Here is a 13,306-nt window from a genome sequence, read left to right as displayed (position 1 = left end):
TTTCCTATATAATACTCTACTGTAGACCAGGGCCATATTCCCTATATAATACTCTACTGTAGACCAGGGCCCTATTCCCCATATAATACTCTAATTTAGACCAGTGCCCTATTCCCTATATAATACTCTACTTAAGACCATGGCCCTATTCCCTATATAATCCTCTACTTCAGACTGGGGCCCTATTCCCTATATAATACTCTACTTTAGACCAGGGCCCTATTCCATATATAATACTCTACTTTAGACCAGTGCCCTATTCCCTATATAATACTCTACTTAAGACCATGGCCCTATTCCCTATATAATACTCTACTTCAGACCGGGGCCCTATTCCCTATATAATTATCTACTTTAGACCAGGGCCCTATTCCCTATATAATACTCTACTTTAGACCAGGGCCCTATTCCCTATATAATCCTCTACTTTAGACCAGGGCCCTATTCCCTATATACTCCTCTAATTAAGACCAGGGCCCTATTCCCTATATAATACTCTACTGTAGACCAGGGCCCTATTCCCTATATACTACTCTACTTTAGACCAGGGCCCTATTCCCTTTATATAATACCCTACTTTAGACCAGGGCCCTATTCCCTATATAATACTCTACTGTAGACCAGGGCCCTATTCCCTATATAATACTCTACTGTAGACCAGGGCCCTATTCCCTATATAATACTCTACTGTAGACCAGGGCCCTATTCTCTATATAATACTCTACTTTAGACAAGGGCGAAATTCCCTATATAATACTCTACTGTAGACCAGGGCCCTGTTCCCTATATAATACTCTACTGTAGACCAGGGCCGTATTCCCTATATAATACTCTACTTTAGACCAAGGCCCTATTCCCTATATAATACTCTACTTTAGACCAGGGCCCTATTCCCTATATAATACTCTACTGTAGACCAGGGCCCTATTCCCTATATAATACTCTACTTTAGACCAGGGCCCTATTCCCTTTTTACTACTCTACTTTAGACCAGTGCCCTATTCCCTATATAATACTCTACTGTAGACCAGGACTCTATTCCCTATATAACATTTACATTACATTTAAGTCATTTAGCAGACGCTCTTATCCAGAGCGACTTACAAATTGGTGCATTCACCTAATGACATCCAGTGGAACAGCCACTTTACAATAGTGCATCTAAATCTTTTAAGGGGGGGGGGGGGGGGGGCAGAAGGATTGCTTTATCCTATCCTAGGTATTCCTTGAAGAGGTGGGGTTTCAGGTGTCTCCGGAAGGTGGTGATTGACTCCGCTGTCCTGGCGTCGTGAGGGAGTTTGTTCCACCATTGGGGTGCCAGAGCAGCGAACAGTTTTGACTGGGCTGAGCGGGAACTGTACTTCCTCAGTGGTAGGGAGGCGAGCAGGCCAGAGGTGGATGAACGCAGTGCCCTTGTTTGGGTGTAGGGCCTGATCAGAGCCTGAAGGTACTGAGGTGCCGTTCCCCTCACAGCTCCGTAGGCAAGCACCATGGTCTTGTAGCGGATGCGAGCTTCAACTGGAAGCCAGTGGAGAGAGCGGAGGAGCGGGGTGACGTGAGAGAACTTGGGATATATAATACTCTACTGTAGACCAGGGCCCTATTCCCTATATAATACTCTACTGTAGACCAGGGCCCTATTCCCTATATAATACTCTACTGTAGACCAGGGCCCTATTCCCTATATAATACTCTACTGTAGACCAGGGCCCTATTCCCTATATAATACTCTACTGTAGACCAGGGCCGTATTCCCTATATAATACTCTACTGTAGACCAGGGCCGTATTCCCTATATAATACTCTACTTTAGACCAGGGCCCTATTCCCTATATAATACTCTACTTTAGACCAGGGCCCTGTACCCTATATAATACTCTACTTTAGTCAAGGGCCCTATTCCCAATATAATACTCTACTTTAGATCAGGGCCATATTCCCTATATAATACTCTACTGTAGACCAGGGCTCTATTCCCTATATAATACAGACCAGGGCCCAATTCCCTATATAATACTCTACTTTAGACCAGGGCCATATTCCCTATATAATACTCTACTGTAGACCAGGGCTCTATGGCCTATATAATACTCTACTGTAGACCAGGGCCCTATTCCCTATATAATACTCTACTTTAGATCAGGGCCATATTCCCTATATAATACTCTACTGTAGACCAGGGCCCTATTCCCTATATACTACTCTACTTTAGACCAGGGCCATATTCCCTATATAATACTCTACTGTAGACCAGGGCCCTATTCCCCATATAATACTCTACTTTAGACCAGTGCCCTATTCCCTATATAATACTCTACTTAAGACCATGGCCCTATTCCCTATATAATACTCTACTTCAGAATGGGGCCCTATTTCATATATAATACTCTACTTTAGACCAGGGCCCTATTCCCTATATAATACTCTACTGTAGACCAGGGCCCTATTCCCTATATAATACTCTACTGTAGACCAGGGCCCTATTCCCTATATAATACTCTACTGTAGACCAGGGCCCTATTCCCTATATAATACTCTACTTTAGACCAGGGCCCTATTCCCTATATAATAATCTACTGTAGACCAGGGCCCTATTCCCTATATAATACTCTACTGTAGACCAGGACTCTATTCCCTATATAATACTCTACTTTAAACCAGGGCCCTATTCTCTATATAATACTCTACTTTAGACCAGGGCCCTATCCCCTATATAATAATCTACTGTAGACCAGGGCCCTATTGCCTATATACTACTCTACTTTAGACCAGGGCTATATTCCCTATATAATACTCTACTGTAGACCAGGGCCCTATTCCCTATATAATACTCCACTTTAGACCAGGGCCCTATTCCCTATATAATACTCTACTTTAGACCAGTGCCCTATTCCCTATATAATACTCTACTTAAGACCATGGCCCTATTCCCTATATAATACTCTACTTCAGACCGGGGCCCTATTCCCTATATAATACTCTACTTTAGACCAGGGCCCTATTCCCTATATAATACTCTACTTTAGACCAGGGCCCTATTCCCTATATAATCCTCTACTTTAGACCAGGGCCCTATTCCCTATATACTCCTCTACTTAAGACCAGGGCCCTATTCCCTATATAATACTCTACTGTAGACCAGGGCCCTATTCCCTATATACTACTCTACTTTAGACCAGGGCCCTATTCCCTATATAATACTCTACTGTATACCAGGGCCATATTCCCTATATACTACTCTACTTTAGACCAGGGCCCTATTCCCTATATAATACTCTACTTTAGACCAGTGTCCTATTCCCTATATAATACTCTACTTTAGACCAGGGCCCTATTCCCTATATTATGCTCTACTGTAGACCAGGGCCCTATTCCCTATATAATACTCTACTTTAGACCAGGGCCCTATTCCCTATATAATACCCTACTGTAGACCAGGGCAATATTCCCTATATAATACTCTACTGTAGACCAGGGCCCTATTCCCTATATAATACTCTACTTTAGACCAGGGCCCTGTACCCTATATAATACTCTACTTTAGACAAGGGCCCTATTTCCAATATAATACTCTACTTTAGATCAGGGCCATATTCCCTATATAATACTCTACTGTAGACCAGGGCTCTATTCCCTATATAATACAGACCAGGGCCCAATTCCCTATATAATACTCTACTTTAGACCAGGGCCATATTCCCTATATAATACTCTACTTTAGACCAGGGCCCTATTCCCTATATAATAATCTACTGTAGACCAGGGCCCTATTCCCTATATAATACTCTACTGTAGACCAGGACTCTATTCCCTATATAATACTCTACTTTAGACCAGGGCCCTATTCTCTATATAACACTCTACTTTAGACCAGGGCCCTATTCCCTATATAATAATCTACTGTATACCAGGGCCCTATTCCCTATATACTACTCTACTTTAGACTAGGGCTATATTCCCTATATAATACTCTACTGTAGACCAGGGCCCTATTTCCTATATAATACTCTACTGTAGACCAGGGCCCTATTCCCTATATAATACTCTACTGTAGACCAGGGCCCTATTCTCTATATAATACTCTACTTTAGACAAGGGCCCTATTCCCTATATAATACTCTACTTTAGACCAGGGCCCTATTCCCTATATAATACTCTACTGTAGACCAGGGCCCTATTCCCTATATAATACTCTACTGTAGACCAGGGCCCTATTCCCTATATAATACTCTACTGTAGACCAGGGCCCTATTCCCTATATAATACTCTACTTTAGACCAGGGCCCTATTCCCTATATAATAATCTACTGTATACCAGGGCCCTATTCCCTATATAATACTCTACTGTAGACCAGGACTCTATTCCCTATATAATACTCTACTTTAAACCAGGGCCCTATTCTCTATATAATACTCTACTTTAGACCAGGGCCCTATTCCCTATATAATAATCTACTGTAGACCAGGGCCCTATTGCCTATATACTACTCTACTTTAGACCAGGGCTATATTCCCTATATAATACTCTACTGTAGACCAGGGCCCTATTCCCTATATAATACTCCACTTTAGACCAGGGCCCTATTCCCTATATAATACTCTACTTTAGACCAGTGCCCTATTCCCTATATAATACTCTACTTAAGACCATGGCCCTATTCCCTATATAATACTCTACTTCAGACCGGGGCCCTATTCCCTATATAATACTCTACTTTAGACCAGGGCCCTATTCCCTATATAATACTCTACTTTAGACCAGGGCCCTATTCCCTATATAATCCTCTACTTTAGACCAGGGCCCTATTCCCTATATACTCCTCTACTTAAGACCAGGGCCCTATTCCCTATATAATACTCTACTGTAGACCAGGGCCCTATTCCCTATATACTACTCTACTTTAGACCAGGGCCCTATTCCCTATATAATACTCTACTGTATACCAGGGCCATATTCCCTATATACTACTCTACTGTAGACCAGGGCCCTATTCCCTATATAATACTCTACTTTAGACCAGTGTCCTATTCCCTATATAATACTCTACTTTAGACCAGGGCCCTATTCCCTATATTATGCTCTACTGTAGACCAGGGCCCTATTCCCTATATAATACTCTACTTTAGACCAGGGCCCTATTCCCTATATAATACCCTACTGTAGACCAGGGCAATATTCCCTATATAATACTCTACTGTAGACCAGGGCCCTATTCCCTATATAATACTCTACTTTAGACCAGGGCCCTGTACCCTATATAATACTCTACTTTAGACAAGGGCCCTATTTCCAATATAATACTCTACTTTAGATCAGGGCCATATTCCCTATATAATACTCTACTGTAGACCAGGGCTCTATTCCCTATATAATACAGACCAGGGCCCAATTCCCTATATAATACTCTACTTTAGACCAGGGCCATATTCCCTATATAATACTCTACTGTAGACCAGGGCCCTATTCCCTATATAATACTCTACAGTAGACCAGGGCCCTATTCCCTATATAATACTCTACTGTAGACCAGGGCCCTATTCCCTATATAATACTCTACTGTAGACCAGGGCCCTATTCCCTATACAATACTCTACTTTAGACCAGGGCCCTATTCCCTATATAATAATCTACTGTAGACCAGTGCCCTATTCCCTATATAATACTCTACTGTAGACCAGGACTCTATTCCCTATATAATACTCTACTTTAGACCAGGGCCCTATTCCCTATATAATACTCTACTTTAGACCAGGGCCCTATTCCCTATATAATAATCTACTGTAGACCAGGGCCCTATTCCCTATATAATACTCTACTGTAGACCAGGACTCTATTCCCTATATAATACTCTACTTTAGACCAGGGCCCTATTCCCTATATAATAATCTACTGTATACCAGGGCCCTATTCCCTATATACTACTCTACTTTAGACTAGGGCCCTATTCCCTATATAATACTCTACTGTAGACCAGGGCCCTATTTCCTATATAATACTCTACTGTAGACCAGGGCCCTATTCCCTATATAATACTCTACTGTAGACCAGGGCCCTATTCTCTATATAATACTCTACTTTAGACAAGGGCCCTATTCCCTATATAATACTCTACTTTAGACCAGGGCCCTATTCCCTATATAATACTCTACTGTAGACCAGGGCCCTATTCCCTATATAATACTCTACTGTAGACCAGGGCCCTATTCCCTATATAATACTCTACTGTAGACCAGGGCCCTATTCCCTATATAATACTCTACTTTAGACCAGGGCCCTATTCCCTATATAATAATCTACTGTAGACCAGGGCCCTATTCCCTATATAATACTCTACTGTAGACCAGGACTCTATTCCCTATATAATACTCTACTTTAAACCAGGGCCCTATTCTCTATATAATACTCTACTTTAGACCAGGGCCCTATTCCCTATATAATAATCTACTGTAGACCAGGGCCCTATTGCCTATATACTACTCTACTTTAGACCAGGGCTATATTCCCTATATAATACTCTACTGTAGACCAGGGCCCTATTCCCTATATAATACTCCACTTTAGACCAGGGCCCTATTCCCTATATAATACTCTACTTTAGACCAGTGCCCTATTCCCTATATAATACTCTACTTAAGACCATGGCCCTATTCCCTATATAATACTCTACTTCAGACCGGGGCCCTATTCCCTATATAATACTCTACTTTAGACCAGGGCCCTATTCCCTATATAATACTCTACTTTAGACCAGGGCCCTATTCCCTATATAATCCTCTACTTTAGACCAGGGCCCTATTCCCTATATACTCCTCTACTTAAGACCAGGGCCCTATTCCCTATATAATACTCTACTGTAGACCAGGGCCCTATTCCCTATATACTACTCTACTTTAGACCAGGGCCCTATTCCCTATATAATACTCTACTTTAGACCAGGGCCCTATTCCCTATATAATACCCTACTGTAGACCAGGGCAATATTCCCTATATAATACTCTACTGTAGACCAGGGCCCTATTCCCTATATAATACTCTACTTTAGACCAGGGCCCTGTACCCTATATAATACTCTACTTTAGACAAGGGCCCTATTTCCAATATAATACTCTACTTTAGATCAGGGCCATATTCCCTATATAATACTCTACTGTAGACCAGGGCTCTATTCCCTATATAATACAGACCAGGGCCCAATTCCCTATATAATACTCTACTTTAGACCAGGGCCATATTCCCTATATAATACTCTACTGTAGACCAGGGCCCTATTCCCTATATAATACTCTACAGTAGACCAGGGCCCTATTCCCTATATAATACTCTACTGTAGACCAGGGCCCTATTCCCTATATAATACTCTACTGTAGACCAGGGCCCTATTCCCTATACAATACTCTACTTTAGACCAGGGCCCTATTCCCTATATAATAATCTACTGTAGACCAGTGCCCTATTCCCTATATAATACTCTACTGTAGACCAGGACTCTATTCCCTATATAATACTCTACTTTAGACCAGGGCCCTATTCCCTATATAATACTCTACTTTAGACCAGGGCCCTATTCCCTATATAATAATCTACTGTAGACCAGGGCCCTATTCCCTATATAATACTCTACTGTAGACCAGGACTCTATTCCCTATATAATACTCTACTTTAGACCAGGGCCCTATTCCCTATATAATAATCTACTGTATACCAGGGCCCTATTCCCTATATACTACTCTACTTTAGACTAGGGCCCTATTCCCTATATAATACTCTACTGTAGACCAGGGCCCTATTTCCTATATAATACTCTACTGTAGACCAGGGCCCTATTCCCTATATAATACTCTACTGTAGACCAGGGCCCTATTCTCTATATAATACTCTACTTTAGACAAGGGCCCTATTCCCTATATAATACTCTACTTTAGACCAGGGCCCTATTCCCTATATAATACTCTACTGTAGACCAGGGCCCTATTCCCTATATAATACTCTACTGTAGACCAGGGCCCTATTCCCTATATAATACTCTACTGTAGACCAGGGCCCTATTCCCTATATAATACTCTACTTTAGACCAGGGCCCTATTCCCTATATAATAATCTACTGTAGACCAGGGCCCTATTCCCTATATAATACTCTACTGTAGACCAGGACTCTATTCCCTATATAATACTCTACTTTAAACCAGGGCCCTATTCTCTATATAATACTCTACTTTAGACCAGGGCCCTATTCCCTATATAATAATCTACTGTAGACCAGGGCCCTATTGCCTATATACTACTCTACTTTAGACCAGGGCTATATTCCCTATATAATACTCTACTGTAGACCAGGGCCCTATTCCCTATATAATACTCCACTTTAGACCAGGGCCCTATTCCCTATATAATACTCTACTTTAGACCAGTGCCCTATTCCCTATATAATACTCTACTTAAGACCATGGCCCTATTCCCTATATAATACTCTACTTCAGACCGGGGCCCTATTCCCTATATAATACTCTACTTTAGACCAGGGCCCTATTCCCTATATAATACTCTACTTTAGACCAGGGCCCTATTCCCTATATAATCCTCTACTTTAGACCAGGGCCCTATTCCCTATATACTCCTCTACTTAAGACCAGGGCCCTATTCCCTATATAATACTCTACTGTAGACCAGGGCCCTATTCCCTATATACTACTCTACTTTAGACCAGGGCCCTATTCCCTATATAATACTCTACTGTATACCAGGGCCATATTCCCTATATACTACTCTACTTTAGACCAGGGCCCTATTCCCTATATAATACTCTACTTTAGACCAGTGTCCTATTCCCTATATAATACTCTACTTTAGACCAGGGCCCTATTCCCTATAATATGCTCTACTGTAGACCAGGGCCCTATTCCCTATATAATACTCTACTTTAGACCAGGGCCCTATTCCCTATATAATACCCTACTGTAGACCAGGGCAATATTCCCTATATAATACTCTACTGTAGACCAGGGCCCTATTCCCTATATAATACTCTACTTTAGACCAGGGCCCTGTACCCTATATAATACTCTACTTTAGACAAGGGCCCTATTTCCAATATAATACTCTACTTTAGATCAGGGCCATATTCCCTATATAATACTCTACTGTAGACCAGGGCTCTATTCCCTATATAATACAGACCAGGGCCCAATTCCCTATATAATACTCTACTTTAGACCAGGGCCATATTCCCTATATAATACTCTACTGTAGACCAGGGCCCTATTCCCTATATAATACTCTACAGTAGACCAGGGCCCTATTCCCTATATAATACTCTACTGTAGACCAGGGCCCTATTCCCTATATAATACTCTACTGTAGACCAGGGCCCTATTCCCTATACAATACTCTACTTTAGACCAGGGCCCTATTCCCTATATAATAATCTACTGTAGACCAGTGCCCTATTCCCTATATAATACTCTACTGTAGACCAGGACTCTATTCCCTATATAATACTCTACTTTAGACCAGGGCCCTATTCTCTATATAATACTCTACTTTAGACAAGGGCCAAATTCCCTATATAATACTCTACTGTAGACCAGGGCCCTATTCCCTATATAATACTCTACTTTAGACCAGGGACGTATTCCCTATATAATACTCTACTTTAGACCAGGGCCCTATTCCCTATATAATACTCTACTTTAGACCAGGGCCCTGTACCCTATATAATACTCTACTTTAGACCAGGGCCATATTCCCTATATAATACTCTACTTCAGACAAGGGCCATATTCCCTATATAATACTCTACTTTAGATCAGGGCCATATTCCCTATATAATACTCTACTCTAGACCAGGGCCCTATTCCCTATATAATACTCTACTGTATACCAGGGCCCTATTCCCTATATACTACTCTACTTTAGACCAGGGCCTTATTCCCTATATAATACTCTACTGTAGACCAGGGCCCTATTCCCTATATAATACTCTACTGTAGACCAGGGCCATATTCCCTATATAATACTCTACTGTAGACCAGGGCCCTATTCCCTATATAATACTCTACTTTAGACCAGGGCCCTATTCCCTATATAATACTCTACTTTAGACCAGGGCCCTATTCCCTATATAATACTCTACTTTAGACCAAGGCCCTATTCCCTATATAATACTCTACTTTAGACCAGGGCCCTGTACCCTATATAATACTCTACTTTAGACAAGGGCCCTATTCCCAAAATAATACTCTACTTTAGATCAGGGCCATATTCCCTATATAATACTCTACTGTAGAACAGGGCTCTATTCCCTATATAATACAGTCCAGGGCCCTATTCCCTTTATATAATACCCTACTTTAGACCAGGGCCAAATTCCCTATATAATACTCTACTGTAGACCAGGGCACTATTCCCTATATAATACTCTACTTTAGACCAGGGACGTATTCCCTATATAATACTCTACTTTAGACCAGGGCCCTATTCCCTATATAATACTCTACTTTAGACCAGGGCCCTGTACCCTATATAATACTCTACTTTAGACCAGGGCCATATTCCCTATATAATACTCTACTTCAGACAAGGGCCATATTCCCTATATAATACTCTACTTTAGATCAGGGCCATATTCCCTATATAATACTCTACTCTAGACCAGGGCCCTATTCCCTATATAATACTCTACTGTATACCAGGGCCCTATTCCCTATATACTACTCTACTTTAGACCAGGGCCTTATTCCCTATATAATACTCTACTGTAGACCAGGGCCCTATTCCCTATATAATACTCTACTGTAGACCAGGGCCATATTCCCTATATAATACTCTACTGTAGACCAGGGCCCTATTCCCTATATAATACTCTACTTTAGACCAGGGCCCTATTCCCTATATAATACTCTACTTTAGACCAGGGCCCTATTCCCTATATAATACTCTACTTTAGACCAAGGCCCTATTCCCTATATAATACTCTACTTTAGACCAGGGCCCTGTACCCTATATAATACTCTACTTTAGACAAGGGCCCTATTCCCAAAATAATACTCTACTTTAGATCAGGGCCATATTCCCTATATAATACTCTACTGTAGAACAGGGCTCTATTCCCTATATAATACAGTCCAGGGCCCTATTCCCTTTATATAATACCCTACTTTAGACCAGGGCCATATTCCCTATATAATACACTACTGTAGACCAGGGCCCTATTCCCTATATAATACTCTACTGTAGACCAGGGCCCTATTCCCTATATAATACTCTACTGTAGACCAGGACTCTATTCCCTATATAATACTCTACTTTAGACCAGGGCCATATTCCCTACATAATAATCTACTGTAGACCAGGGCCATATTCCCTATATAATACTCTACTTTAGACCAGGGCAATATTCCCTATATAATACTCTACTGTAGACCAGGGCCCTATTCCCCATATAATACTCTACTTTAGACCAGTGCCCTATTCCCTATATAATACTCTACTTAAGACCATGGCCCTATTCCCTATATAATACTCTACTTCAGACTGGGGCCCAATTCCCTATATAATACTCTACTTTAGACCAGGGCCCTATTCCATATATAATACTCTACTTTAGACCAGTGCCCTATTCCCTATATAATACTCTACTTAAGACCATGACCCTATTCCCTATATAATACTCTACTTCAGACCGGGGCCCTATTCCCTATATAATACTCTACTTTAGACCAGGGCCCTATTCCCTATATAATACTCTACTTTAGACCGTGGCCCTATTCCCTATATAATCCTCTCCTTTAGACCAGGGCCCTATTCCCTATATACTCCTCTACTTAAGACCAGGGCCCTATTCCCTATATAATACTCTACTTTAGACCAGGGCCCTATTCCCTTTATATAATACCCTACTTTAGACCAGAGCCCTATTCCGTATATAATAATCTACTGTAGACCAGGGCCCTATTCCCTATATAATACTCTACTGTAGACCAGGGCCCTATTCTCTATATAATACTCTACTTTAGACCAGGGCCCTATTCCCTATATAATACTCTATTTTAGACCAGGGCCCTATTCCCTATATAATAATCTACTGTAGACCAGGGCCCTATTCCCTATATAATACTCTACTGTAGACCAGGGCCCTATTCCCTATATAATACTCTACTGTAGACCAGGGCCCTATTCCCTATATAATACTCTACTTTAGACCAGGGCCCTATTCCCTATATAATAATCTACTGTAGACCAGGGCCCTATTCCCTATATAATACTCTACTGTAGACCAGGACTCTATTCCCTATATAATACTCTACTTTAAACCAGGGCCCTATTCTCTATATAATACTCTACTATAGACCAGGGCCCTATTCCCTATATAATAATCTACTGTAGACCAGGGCCCTATTGCCTATATACTACTCTACTTTAGACCAGGGCTATATTCCCTATATAATACTCTACTGTAGACCAGGGCCCTATTCCCTATATAATACTCCACTTTAGACCAGGGCCCTATTCCCTATATAATACTCTACTTTAGACCAGTGCCCTATTCCCTATATAATACTCTACTTAAGACCATGGCCCTATTCCCTATATAATACTCTACTTCAGACCGGGGCCCTATTCCCTATATAATACTCTACTTTAGACCAGGGCCCTATTCCCTATATAATACTCTACTTTAGACCAGGGCCCTATTCCCTATATAATCCTCTACTTTAGACCAGGGCCCTATTCCCTATATACTCCTCTACTTAAGACCAGGGCCCTATTCCCTATATAATACTCTACTGTAGACCAGGGCCCTATTCCCTATATACTACTCTACTTTAGACCAGGGCCCTATTCCCTATATAATACTCTACTGTATACCAGGGCCATATTCCCTATATACTACTCTACTTTAGACCAGGGCCCTATTCCCTATATAATACTCTACTTTAGACCAGTGTCCTATTCCCTATATAATACTCTACTTTAGACCAGGGCCCTATTCCCTATATTATGCTCTACTGTAGACCAGGGCCCTATTCCCTATATAATACTCTACTTTAGACCAGGGCCCTATTCCCTATATAATACCCTACTGTAGACCAGGGCAATATTCCCTATATAATACTCTACTGTAGACCAGGGCCCTATTCCCTATATAATACTCTACTTTAGACCAGGGCCCTGTACCCTATATAATACTCTACTTTAGACAAGGGCCCTATTTCCAATATAATACTCTACTTTAGATCAGGGCCATATTCCCTATATAATACTCTACTTTAGACCAGGGCCATATTCCCTATATAATACTCTACTTTA

The sequence above is a fragment of the Salvelinus fontinalis genome, unplaced genomic scaffold (assembly GCF_029448725.1).
Source record: "Salvelinus fontinalis isolate EN_2023a unplaced genomic scaffold, ASM2944872v1 scaffold_0029, whole genome shotgun sequence".
Classification (NCBI taxonomy): Eukaryota; Metazoa; Chordata; class Actinopteri; order Salmoniformes; family Salmonidae; genus Salvelinus; species Salvelinus fontinalis.
The sequence above is the reverse complement of the archived record's forward strand: the minus strand, read 5'-3'. Positions refer to the sequence as shown.